General features: G+C 36.5%; 1 protein-coding gene across 32 annotated transcripts in view; it reads right to left on the bottom strand.

Moving 5' to 3' along the window:
* Window positions 1-12,107, bottom strand: part of PTPRD (protein tyrosine phosphatase receptor type D) — a 2,053,994-nt gene that overhangs the window by 1,499,223 nt on the left and 542,664 nt on the right. The window contains exon 1 of one of the 32 annotated variants that reach the window (XM_081066972.1): window positions 488-552. The exons of the other annotated variants lie outside the window; for them this stretch is intronic. The gene's annotated coding sequence lies outside the window, so the exon portion shown is untranslated. Of the gene's footprint in view, window positions 1-487; window positions 553-12,107 lie in introns of those variants that run through there. 32 annotated transcript variants of the gene reach the window in all.

Below are 12,107 nucleotides of genomic sequence, written 5' to 3'. Positions count from 1 at the left end.
TATAGTGATAGAAAGTTTGCAGGAAGGATTAAGCTTATTGTGTTTATAAGAGATTGAGGACATTTCCAGTGAAGATGGTGGAGTAGGCAAATGTTATGCTTACCTCCTCTCAGGACCACATCGACTACAACTGAACTACAGAAAAAGTATCATTAAGAATTGCCTCAAGTCCAGCTGAACGGAAGCCCTACAATGATGGACATACAGAGGAAGCCACCTTGAGACTGGTGAAAGGGGCAGAGACACAGAACGGGCTGGCCCCAAACCCATGTGTGCCCATTAAAAATTGGGCAGGATAGGTCAGCTATGGAGGTCCCTACTAGAGGAATGAGAGGTTCTCATCCAACACCAGTCTCTACTGCCCAGGATTCCAGTACTGAGGAGAGAAATTCCGGTAACTTATGGCTGTGAAAACCCATGGAGATTGCAGGCTGAAGGTGACTGCAGTACTAGACTTTTGTTTTAAAGAAACCACAGATAGACTTACTTACTGAAAGACTCACTCACTCGCTCTGAGCTCCACACTGGGGCAGCAGCTCTAAAGGCCCCAGAGTCATAAGGGAGGAACTGAATTGTCTGGCTTTACGGTGGCAGCTGGAGCAGCAGATTTCTCCTGGACAGAGGAGCTGGAAAAAGCCACTGTTTCTTTGTTGAAACCTCCCCGTCCCTGTGTGCAGACACAGACAGAAATCATTTCTGAGTCTCCATCAAACTTGGTATCACCCTTCATCTGTTCTACTGCAGTGATTACCTAAGATCCTGTTCACCCAAATATCAGGTACAACCAAGTGCTTCCAGTGGCTTTTTCATACACACAACCTGTCTTAGCTCATGCTGCAGACTTTCATAAAATCTCTCAAAAGTTCACAAAATACAAACAAACAGCATCTGGCTTTACCATGACCCATGCCTTTGGCTGAGCAGCCCTAAATCCAGCTCTAGGGATCCGTTCAAGGCGTGGCCTCGTGATGCACCTCCAAGCCGAGTGCGAATGGTGGCCATCTTCAGACTGCTTTGTGGCTTATACCAGGTGTCCCCCTCAGGGCACAGGCTGTGGATAAACTTGGCCTTCAGTGGGTCCCCTCCCAGGAGGACCAGGTCTGGCATATCTGGTTGCCAGCACTGGACCAAGCTGGCATCACCTCCAAGCCAGCCACCCCCAAGTACTACACATCTTAAGGACAGTCTGGAAAGGGACCAAAGCCCTGCTAAAGAAAATTACACTCTGTAGTATCTGCCCTTGCAACACGGTTCCTCCACTCTAGTCATGGCCAGTCCTCATCATAACCAATCAGTCCAAGGGTCAATCCCTTTCATTGACATGCAAGTGGCAACCAAGGCTCAACTACAACAGAAGGTCACACACAAACCCACAAGGAGCACATGTGGAGTACCCAAATTTGGTGACCAGGGAGACTGCACCACTGGGTTCCACAGGACACCTACTACATAAGGCCACTCTACTAAGACTGGGAGGGATAGCAGCCCTGCCTAATACACAGAAACAAACGCAGGGAGGCAGCCAAAATGGGCAGACAAAGAAACATGTCCTAAATAATAATAAAAAAAAGAAACAGAACAATGTTCCAGAAAAAGAACTAAGCAAAATGGGGACAAGCAATCTACCATATGCAGAGTAAAAAGAAAACTGGTTATAAAGGTGCTCAGTCATCTTAGGGAGAACTTCAATGAAGATAAGAAATATTAAAAATGGAGTTAGAAGACATAAAAGTAAAGAACCCATCAGAAATAGAGAATACAATAACTGAAATGAAGACTACATTAGAGGGAATCAAAAGTAGATTAAATGAAGCAGAGGATCGAATCAGCCATTTTGAAGATCAGGTAGCAGAACACACCATATCAGAACAGCAGAAAGAACAAAATAATTCTCCTCTATCACTTCCACTAAAAAACAAACAAACAAACAAACAAAAAGGATAGTTTAAGGGGTGTCTGGGACAATGTCAAGCATACTGACATTCACATCATAGGAGTGCCAGAGAGAGGGGGCATGGAATTGAAAACATATTTGAAGAAATAATGGCTTAAAAACTTCCTACCCTGATGAGGGAACTAGACAAAAAAAGCCCAGTGAGCAGAGTCCCAAACAAGATGAACCCAGAGAAGGCCACACCAAGATACATCATAATTAAAATGTCAAAGGTTAAAGACAAAGAGAGAGTCTTAAAAGCAGCAAGAGAAAAGCAGTTAGTTACTTACGAAAGAGATCACATAAGACTATTAGCTGATTTCTCAACAGAAACTTTGTATGCCAGAAGGGAGTGGCAGGAAATATTCAAAATGATGAAAAGCAAGGACCTACACAAATTACTCTACAAGATTACTCTACACAGCAAATTTATCATTTTGAATTGAAGGACAGATATCTTCCCAGACAAGGAAAAGCTAAAGAAGTTTCTCACTACTAAACCAGTATTACAAAGAATCTTGAGGGGCTTCTTTAAGACAGAAAAAAAAACACATATGAATAATAATTTGGTAATAACTACATATCTATCAACAATTACTTTAAATGTAAATAAATTAAAAGTTCCAATCAAAAGATAGGATGGCTCAATGGATAAGAAAACAAGACCCTCACATATGCTGCCTACAAGAGACTCACTTCAGGGCAAAAGATAAACACAAACTGAAAGTAACAGATGGAAAAAAGATATTTCATGAAGATGGAAAAAAATAACAACAACAAAAAGGCTGAGGTAGAAATACTTATAACAGACAAAATAGACTTTAAAACAAACGCTATGACAAGAGACAAAGAGAGATACAGTAATCCTACTTAAGGATATTTATCCAAATAAACTGAAAATGCTCCTTTAAGGGGCCAAGTGCATCTATATATGTTCACTGTATAATTGTTTATAATGGCCAAGATGTGGAGGCAACCTGGGTGTCCGCTGATGGATGAATGGACAAGGAGTAGGTGGTACATATATACAATGGTGTATTGCCCGCCCATGGATGGGAATGCGTTCTTGTCATTTGTGGAGGCAGAGATGTACCTGAAGGGTATTATGTTGAGGTGAGCATGTCAGACAGAGAAAGACAAATGTAGCGTGATTTCACTTCTACATGGAATCTAAAGAACAAAATAAACAAACACACTAAACAGAAACAAATTCATAGATAAAGATAACATTTTGATGATTGTCAAGTGGGGGGCGTTGAGGGTGAGTAAAAAAGGGGAAAGAATTAAGAAGTACAAATTGGTTGTTACCTAGTAGTCATGGGCATGTAGGGTATAGCATAAAGAATATAGTCAATCATATTGTAATAACTATGCATGATGTCAGATGGGTACTAATTTATGAGGGTTATGAATGGGAGGAGAATTAGAGGGCAGAGTGAAAAAGATGAAGGGATTCAGATGTACAAATTGGTAGTTACAATAGCCATTAGGATGTAAAGTAAAGCATAGAGAATATGGTCAATAATATGATAATAACTATGTATAGTGCCAGGGGGGTACGAGACTAGTCAAGGGCATCACTTCTTAAACTATCCTTAAATTATATAAATGTCTAACCACTACACTGTACACCTGAAATTAAAATAAAATAATACTAAATGTCAAAATAAATAAAATGTAAAAAATAAATTGCTGGAGAGACAGAGAGAGAGAGAGAGAGAGAGAGAGAGAGAGAGAGAGAGAGAGAGAGAGAGAGAGAGGAAAAAGACTGAAACTAGAAAGTTTGCAGTGAGATGTAGTAGATAACTGAAAAGATAAGGCAAGCCCAGTGGATAGAATGTCTTAAAAGACAGGCAGAATATATTATTTTTGACTTGGGAGAAGACAGATCTCTGAGACCAGAGTGACATGTGGTTAGTATTAATGGAATAAATTAATGGAAGGTGAACATTTTATTCAGATTTCAGTAGAGTTATTTATTTAACCGTTTTTAAATTTCAATTTTTCTCATGTATAAAATGGTAAAAATAATATGTATCTCAAAGGATTACTGCAAACATTAAATTGTGAGTAAAAAAAGACGTTCTATGGAAAATAACCTCACAGGGTGATATGATCATAAATTCGTAACTGGGCAGATCATGGTAGGTAGTTACACCCCAGACAGATAACTTTAGCATACGGCTTATCTTTGCCTTAAGCAAGCCATGTCTATTGCTTTTGTGAATCTAACTTAACATACCTTTGAAATAAGGTAACCACCCTCAAGAAAGCACAAACAAGGCTGGACAGTTAAGTTCACCAACTAATCCTAGAAAAAGTGCTACATACCTCATTGCTGAATATCACTACAGTCACCTCAAAAGTACTCCCCTTGGGAAGCTATGCACTGACACCAGCACTTAGTCCACCCTTCAGAGCAATTTTGGAACTTTTTTTTCTGGACTGGCCATCAGAGTTGTCATCGTATTACCCTTGATGTCCTGAATGTCATCAAAATGTCTTCCTTTCAATATTTCCTTTCTCTTCGGGTAAAGAAAGAAGTAATTGGGAGCTAGAGCAGGTGAGTAGGGAGGGTGTTCCAATAGTTATTTGTTTACTGGCTAAAAACTCCCTCACAGACAGTGCCGTGTGAGCTGGTGCCTTGTCGTAATGCAAGAGCCATGAATTGTTGGCGAAAAGTTCAGGTTGTCTAACTTTTTCACACAGCCTTTTCAGCACTTCCAAATAGCAAACTTGGTTAACTGTTTGTCCAGTTGGTACAAATTCATAATGAATAATCCCTCTGATAGCAAACAAGTTTAGCAACATCATTGTAACAAGTTCATGAACTTAATTGTCTGACCTCGTAATCTTTTAAACTATCCTCTGATCCAATCCCCACCTTGCTTTCTCCCACCTTGATGTAATCTTCCTTACAGTCCCTCCTTAATTTCAAATGCATAAAAGAAGCTGCAAAACGGCTATCCTCCGGAGCATTAGAGATCTTGCTCCCTGGCATAAGTCATCAGTTTGGATCAAATAAACTCATACAAATTCTCTGCAAGTTTAGACATTTCTTACGTTGACAAAATGAAATAATATGCAAATGCACATAGTGCAGTGTCTGAAGCATTAAATGATTTATATGAGGGATGTGCTAAAATTATTATTTTAATAGGAGAAGAAAAAGGAGGAGGAAGAGGAAGAAGAGCAGGTAAAGGAAGGGGAAAAGGAAGCACAACAAAGACAGGAAAGCCACCATTATCACAGAGTATTTGTGCTGCCCTAAAAATCCTTGTGCTCAGCCTGTTCGTCCCCTGCCCAGCCCTCGCAACCAGGGATAGCTGCACTGCATCCATGGGTTTGCCTTTTTCAAAATGTCATATAGCTGGAATCACATCGTATATAGTCTTTTCACATTGGCTTCTTTCACTCAGTAATATGAATTTAAGTTTTCTCCATGCCTTTCCAAGGCTTCATAGCTTTGTTTTTTATTTGTTTGTTTTTGTGCCAAATAATATTCTATTGTCGGGATATATTGCAGTTTATTTATCCATTCACCATCGAGGGGCATCTAGGTTGCTTTCCAGCTTTAGCAATTATAAACAAAGCTGTTAAAAACATCCATATGCAGGTTTTGGGGTAGGTATAAATCTGTAACGTAAGTTTTCAACTCTTTTTGGCAAATGCCAAGGACCATGATTGCTGGATCATATAAGGGTATCATTAGTTCTGTAAGAAAACACCAAACTGTCTTCCACAGTGGCTTGTATCATTTTGCATTCCCAACAGCAATGAATGAAAGTTTCTGTGTTATTCACGTGACTAAAATATCAGATAGTGTTTACATTTGTAGGCTTTTGAAAATGGTTATTTTTTCAAATACCACTAGCCTGAGAAAATATATTTTTCTAAGAATCGTATTTCCAATATACACATGGTTAATAGCAAAATGCTTCAATGCTTTAGGGGCATGGTTTGCTTTCTCTCTCTCTCTCTCTCTCTCTCTCTCTCTCTCTCTCTCTCTCTCTCTCTCTCTCTCTCTCTCCCCCCCGCCTCCCTCTCTCCTTCCTTCCTTCCTTCCTTCCTTCCTTCCTTCCTTCCTTCCTTCCTTCCTTCCTTCCTTCTTTCCTTCCTTCCTTCCTTCTTTCTTTCTTTCCAAAAACATTTGGTTTTATACTAATTTCTGAAGTAATAAGTTCCCTAAAGGACATGCTATTTAAAATCATTTAGACCATAAGGCTGGTTTCATTTCAAATCACAGATATCTGTTTTTAAGGAGTAAGAGTTAAAGGAGAAACTAAAAAAAAATTGGAAGTGCCAGATTTCTGATACATCCTGTTTTGCACTTCAAATTTCTAATCAGTAGAATGGGGGGAAAATAGTACCTTCTTAGTACTATTATGAGTTAATGGGTATAATGTTTATTGCATATAAAGGGTTTATCACAATGACTGACAGCAATTTTAACATTTTTATATTGACTTTAGCTTCAGATGTTTCATATAAAGATTAAAGTTATAATCATCTCAATTTGTGATTTGAAGAAGTTAAAGATTTACTGCTAACAAGATTAAATATTTCCTACTCTGAAAGAGGAAACATTTTATAATCAAATATTAAAAGTGATGCTTCTATTATAGTTGGCCTTTTTATTTTCTATGCTTAAAATGAAATAACAGTTTTGGCCCAATCCCTCTAGTTTAGACGCGTATCCATATTATTTTCACATTTATAATGTCACAATAATTTTCTGAGGAATAGATGCTAGCCCCTAAATATCAATATAACTGCAGAAGCCTATGGTTTTCCTCAACTCTATCCACTTATGAATCTCTTGCTTAATCTGAAAACTCCTAATCATCCTTTCTATTATAAGTATTAATACCTCTGTGACGTTTTATTAGACTTATGCATATCAATGCGGTTCTCATAAACTCTGTAAGCCATAGCAATTTGTTACTGCCTCTTGTATCAAGCATTGCTGGTCATCTAAGTCACTGGCTTTCCACATACATACACATGTATTCCAATAGATCTACCTCACACTATACAATATGAAAATGGGAGATATTTGATCTTGTAGTGCTGCTTTCCAAATGTGGTCAGTGGCTCTTAAGAGAGTCTGCAGGGAAGTTTCCAAAGAAGGTGCAGGGATTAGAACATCAGACATGCATAGGTAAATAATCTTATGTCCTTGAAGGAATGAACTTGAATATGAAAGCCTATGGACTAAAGAAAACAGAGCTCAAAAAGGAATTTTCCTGGATCCTCCATAACATGTATATCACAGAATTAAACAAAGCTGGACATTTGTACCTCCTTACTCACTATGTTTGATGATGAATCCATATTGGTGAAGGCAATTTTGGTCTTATATCTCTTACTTAATTCTTATAAGTTATTCTCCTATATAGCATTCTAATTTATTAGCATGTTTAGGAGACAATAAATGCATGCTTGTTGAATGAGAGCAATAAAGAACCACTTTCCCTCTCACATCTGGATGCTTTCTGACAAGAATATCGGTACCTACTTCAGAGAGTAACTAGAAGGCTAATAAGGCCACAGGCACTTGTATTACACAAACTAAAATCACACTATCTAAGTTTTACAAAGTGGGCATGCCATTTTAGACTGTAGGTAAAATCATTCAACTAATTTATTACAATTTATGTATATTGAACAGCAGTTAAAGTTTATATAAGTTTTATTTTACCATTAGAATGAATAAAATGCAATAAACTACAGCCAAATGCCAAATTCCTATTTTAGAAGTGATTTCTTCCATTAATTGTTTTCCTGGTTTCAATAATTCACTATGATAGAGCAGAAATCCCACCGAATTATATGGTTGTGGTTAGGTTATTCCTTGAACATATTTTATGCCTCAGTATTTTTCATGCCTCCAAGAAAATCTTATACTGCCTTTCTACAAAGTTGTTTGTAGATGGAATTGTGGTTTATCTCAAAAAATAATACTGTACTAAAATTGTCCAAAAATTGAAAGTTAAAATAAAGTGAAATGAAAATGACACTTACCCTATTTATTTACATAGGAAATTCCTACATTAAAGTTTATGACATTAAGCAAAAACAAAACCTAATCATGTTTTTGTAAATCACTACATATATCCAGATGTATCACTGTTATGATTAATCTAATTAGGGCCAATCATTTTAAATGTATAGCAAATAATATACATAGTTTCAAATTTGTTTTCTGAGATCAGAAACCACAATTTCAACAGTTCGTCATTATCTTAAAATTGTGTAATTCATTACAGAAATCAATACTCTACACACTGATTCTATAAAAAAGAGGACTCTCAAACATCTCGTGTCTTGTTTTCCATATAGCAGACAAACCATACATCAGCTGCATTCCAGTCTTCCTACAAACTTGCCTAGTAAAGGAGACTCCAGGGCTTTCTCCTGGAAAGAAGCCTGGGCCTCCCCAGACTTACCGCAGATGCATGTGCCCGTGTAATGAGTATTACACACTTAATGTTCATTCTCAGGGGAAACAAAATCAAATCAGCACATAATTTCTACCATGCACTTGAAGAAAGGAGAGCCTTATCTTTTATTTCTAAATGAATGTAACTTCTGTGTTTTTTACCTTTAAATATTTCAGAAACCTTCATACCCATTGCTATCCCTTCTTTCATCCTCTTTAAGTGATCTCTCATGTATTTTATTGTCAGACATCAACCTGAACACATTTTTTTTTTCTGAGAAAGTATGAGAGTAGGTACAGAATTATCTACAAGCTATATTCTTATTATTTAAGTTTTAAGATCTCTTTCTTATTAGCCATCGCCATTCAATGACTATATTGCCCAACAAGTTAGGTCCTAAACATGCTCAAGACATATGCGTAAGTCCTAAAAAAGGGCAGGGGCCGGGGAGAAGGTTAGTAATACCCGTGTTCATTCTTCAGCAAAATATCACTTTATTTTTTGTGCTTCAAAATACTTTTGCACAGCAATGGTAAGGAATAGTTTCAAATATATGTTTTTTTTTTCATGATGAGAGCTTTAATTTATATGCTGTAATTATTTTCATTTTAAGTAAAAAATATTTATGTCCAGTCATGTATATACTTCCTACATTTTTATATTGATAACACTTAATGCATGTTTGATCATTTAAAATGCATTTTCAAATGTGTTGTGAAAGTTAACATTTGCATTGCCACTGTCATGAGATGTAACTGATGAAAGATAAAGATTTAAGTAATATGCAATTAAATTGTGATATTAATTTATCATCATTGCTTCAAGTATCAATATTTATATTTAAATAACACTTGTAAAATTTATTCCAGAGTAAGTTTGCTCAAGATTTTTATGAATAGAAGTTCGTATATTCTAACTGCTTTTGAACCAGGGAGAGAGTTATTCCCCGAAAAGTTGTATTTGTTATTTTATTATGCATTTGCCTTGAGAAAATAACATCCCTTGGAATATAAACATTTTATGACTACACAACCAGAACACTTTTATAGCAATTGCATAATTACCTCTCATAATGTCATATTTTAAAGAAATGATAACATGCCATATTATATGCAGCACTGCAATCACATGTCCCAATTCACTAGTTGTAATTGTTTCATTTCTGATCCACTGACTATTCTGCAATACCTTATAGAAATTTTATAATTATTAAGCAATTTCACCTGAGAATGATAAATATGAAAATAGGTGTATTTGAACATAACCATAACACAAACGATTTGACAGCCAGATTTGAACTGGCTTACTAGATTTTCTCAAGCGTCAAAATTGATCATAGGAGAATTGATACTTCTCTCAGATTTTCTTTGTGCATGTAAGAGAGAATTCAAATGGATGTTTGGCTAAGCACATTCCAAACAGATGCATAATTTAGATATATTTTAGGTAACTTAAAATGTAGGTGACTTTTAAATCTTTCATCTTCATTGAGAAAGTAAGGAATTGGATGATATTTGAAGAGAATTTCCTTGGAGAGAGCTGTGCTTTGAGCTTCCCTCACTGACATTTCAAAAATTTCATGTAAAACCTACTCATCCCAAGTCAAGAAAGTGACTCTAAAGAAACAATTTAGGGAGTTAAATACCTATGCTACTGATTGGGGGACATGCCAACTTTCCCACTTGGGAAACATAAAGTGTGAGATAAAGACACTAACAGAAAAGAGACCCGGGGGCATTGATCTATCTCAAGAAAGAAGACGAGGTAAAACCTGATGCCTAAATGCTGAGGAAGGTTTAAGGAATGAATCTCAGAAAAGTGTGCTGTTTAAATAAAGGATACTGCTATACGATGATGTAGAGCGTGATCAGTGAGGTCTTTGAAGAAACCACAGATATACTAGCAAGAAAAAAACAACTTTAAATACCTTCCATTGCAGGCCAGCATCACTTCACTTACATCTTCTCTCTCACAATGCCCCAAAGCAAGCATTTTGAAAATGCCTTTGGAAAGCTGAAGGAGGAGGAATCTCACAAGGGTTTGAACAAAGAGAGGGAAAGAAGCTGATCGCTCCATACTTCCTGAACTACTGGCCTGCAAACTGACCTATGCTGGCAAGTAGAGAGGTCGTAATATTAATTCCTGGGTCTGGACATAAATTGAAACTGTGTTTTTAGGTTCTAAAGTGATCAAATGACTGTTTTACCATCATAGTTACCAGAAAGTCAAGGAGCCTGTCAAGTTTATCAAGAGGCAGGAAAATGTAACTATTCTGACAGCGATTAAAATAGACAATAGTAGACCAAAATAAAGTTGGTCTTGTTTGTTTTATCCACAATTTGTACACAATTTGGAGCAACAGTCACAAGAATCAGGCTGCCTTCACAAGAGGGCGCTGTTTTCTCAATTTAGCAGCACTGTTATTAATTGCAAACACGCAGTCTTAGCCTCCTCACACTTTGAATATAGTTCTTACCATATGGGATACAACCTATCATGGCTTTCACACAACCTCTGTGGTGGCTCTGCTTGGATTCCAGGTATATTACACATTTACAAGAACTGTTTCCTCAGAAAAAGGAAGCCGTGGTCTCATAAGCAAAGAAAGACACTTGGTTTAGTGATGTAAAAAAATTAAAAAGACATGAGAAGGATATGAAATTGTAATACACCACAAAACCTACAGTGCTTCTCAGGTGACAGAGAAATTGCTCCAATCGATTTTAACATCCCATTAACGCCAGCCAGCAAACCAAAGAATGTATTATCTTTAACAATGAAGCATTTCTCTGGAGACTCGCCCCTGGTAGTATAAATAAAAAGGGGTCATTCCTTCTATTAATTCAGTTCACTTTGGTCATTGATAGGAATATAGAATTAGATTCCTGAAAATCTTACACTTGGGAGAAAAGTCTCCTATAGCTCAATAAAAGTTGAAACACAATATGAATAATAAATTTAATTATATTATATATCCTTAGGTCAACCAAAATGTTTCTTCTAGAAATAAACTATCAAATACTGAGCAAATGGTTGAAATATTGCATTATGTTGTTCAAAAACAGTTGAGATAAAAGTATAAGCATTCAATTGAGGGTAGAAAAGAGATGGATGAAATATGCCCTTCTCTAACTTGTCAGGGCAACAATGATTCCCAAGTTCTAAAATATGGCCCAGTGTCATAAAGAGATGTGCATAGGCATCTTTCAAACAATGTTCTTGGCCATGAGAAGTTGTTCTACAAAAATGTTAAAACATGATTAATTCTCAGTCAAATATATGTCATATATTCTATAAATTTAAGATCATTAGAGAATAATAGATATGTTTGATCACTACATGTTGAAGCATTTGTTATGTGCATATATGGTATAGAAATTTTGTTTTCTCCCTGTCGTCATATACACTTGTCAGGGCTATTGGAAAATGATATAATGGTTCAACAAAGACACATGCATATACATTTATGGGTACAAAATGTTAAAGTATTAACAAAAAACAAAATTAAAGACATTGGAGTTTCGAGTCAAAACATAAGGGATTAAATTATAAAATGCTTTGGTATTTGCTCTTACTTAGGGATGAATTACATTTTTGTTGTAGACTATGGTGATCATTTTGTTTCTCTTAATGAATTTAATTTTCACTAACGCATTTCACAGTGGTCTGTGTGTGTGTGTGTGTGTGTGTGTGTGTGTGTGTGTAGACACACATACGCACATTCACTATAT

Source organism: Rhinolophus hipposideros (genome assembly GCF_964194185.1).
Source record: "Rhinolophus hipposideros genome assembly, chromosome: 11".
NCBI classification, from domain to species: Eukaryota; Metazoa; Chordata; class Mammalia; order Chiroptera; family Rhinolophidae; genus Rhinolophus; species Rhinolophus hipposideros.
This window is presented reverse-complemented; position numbering and strand designations above follow the sequence as displayed.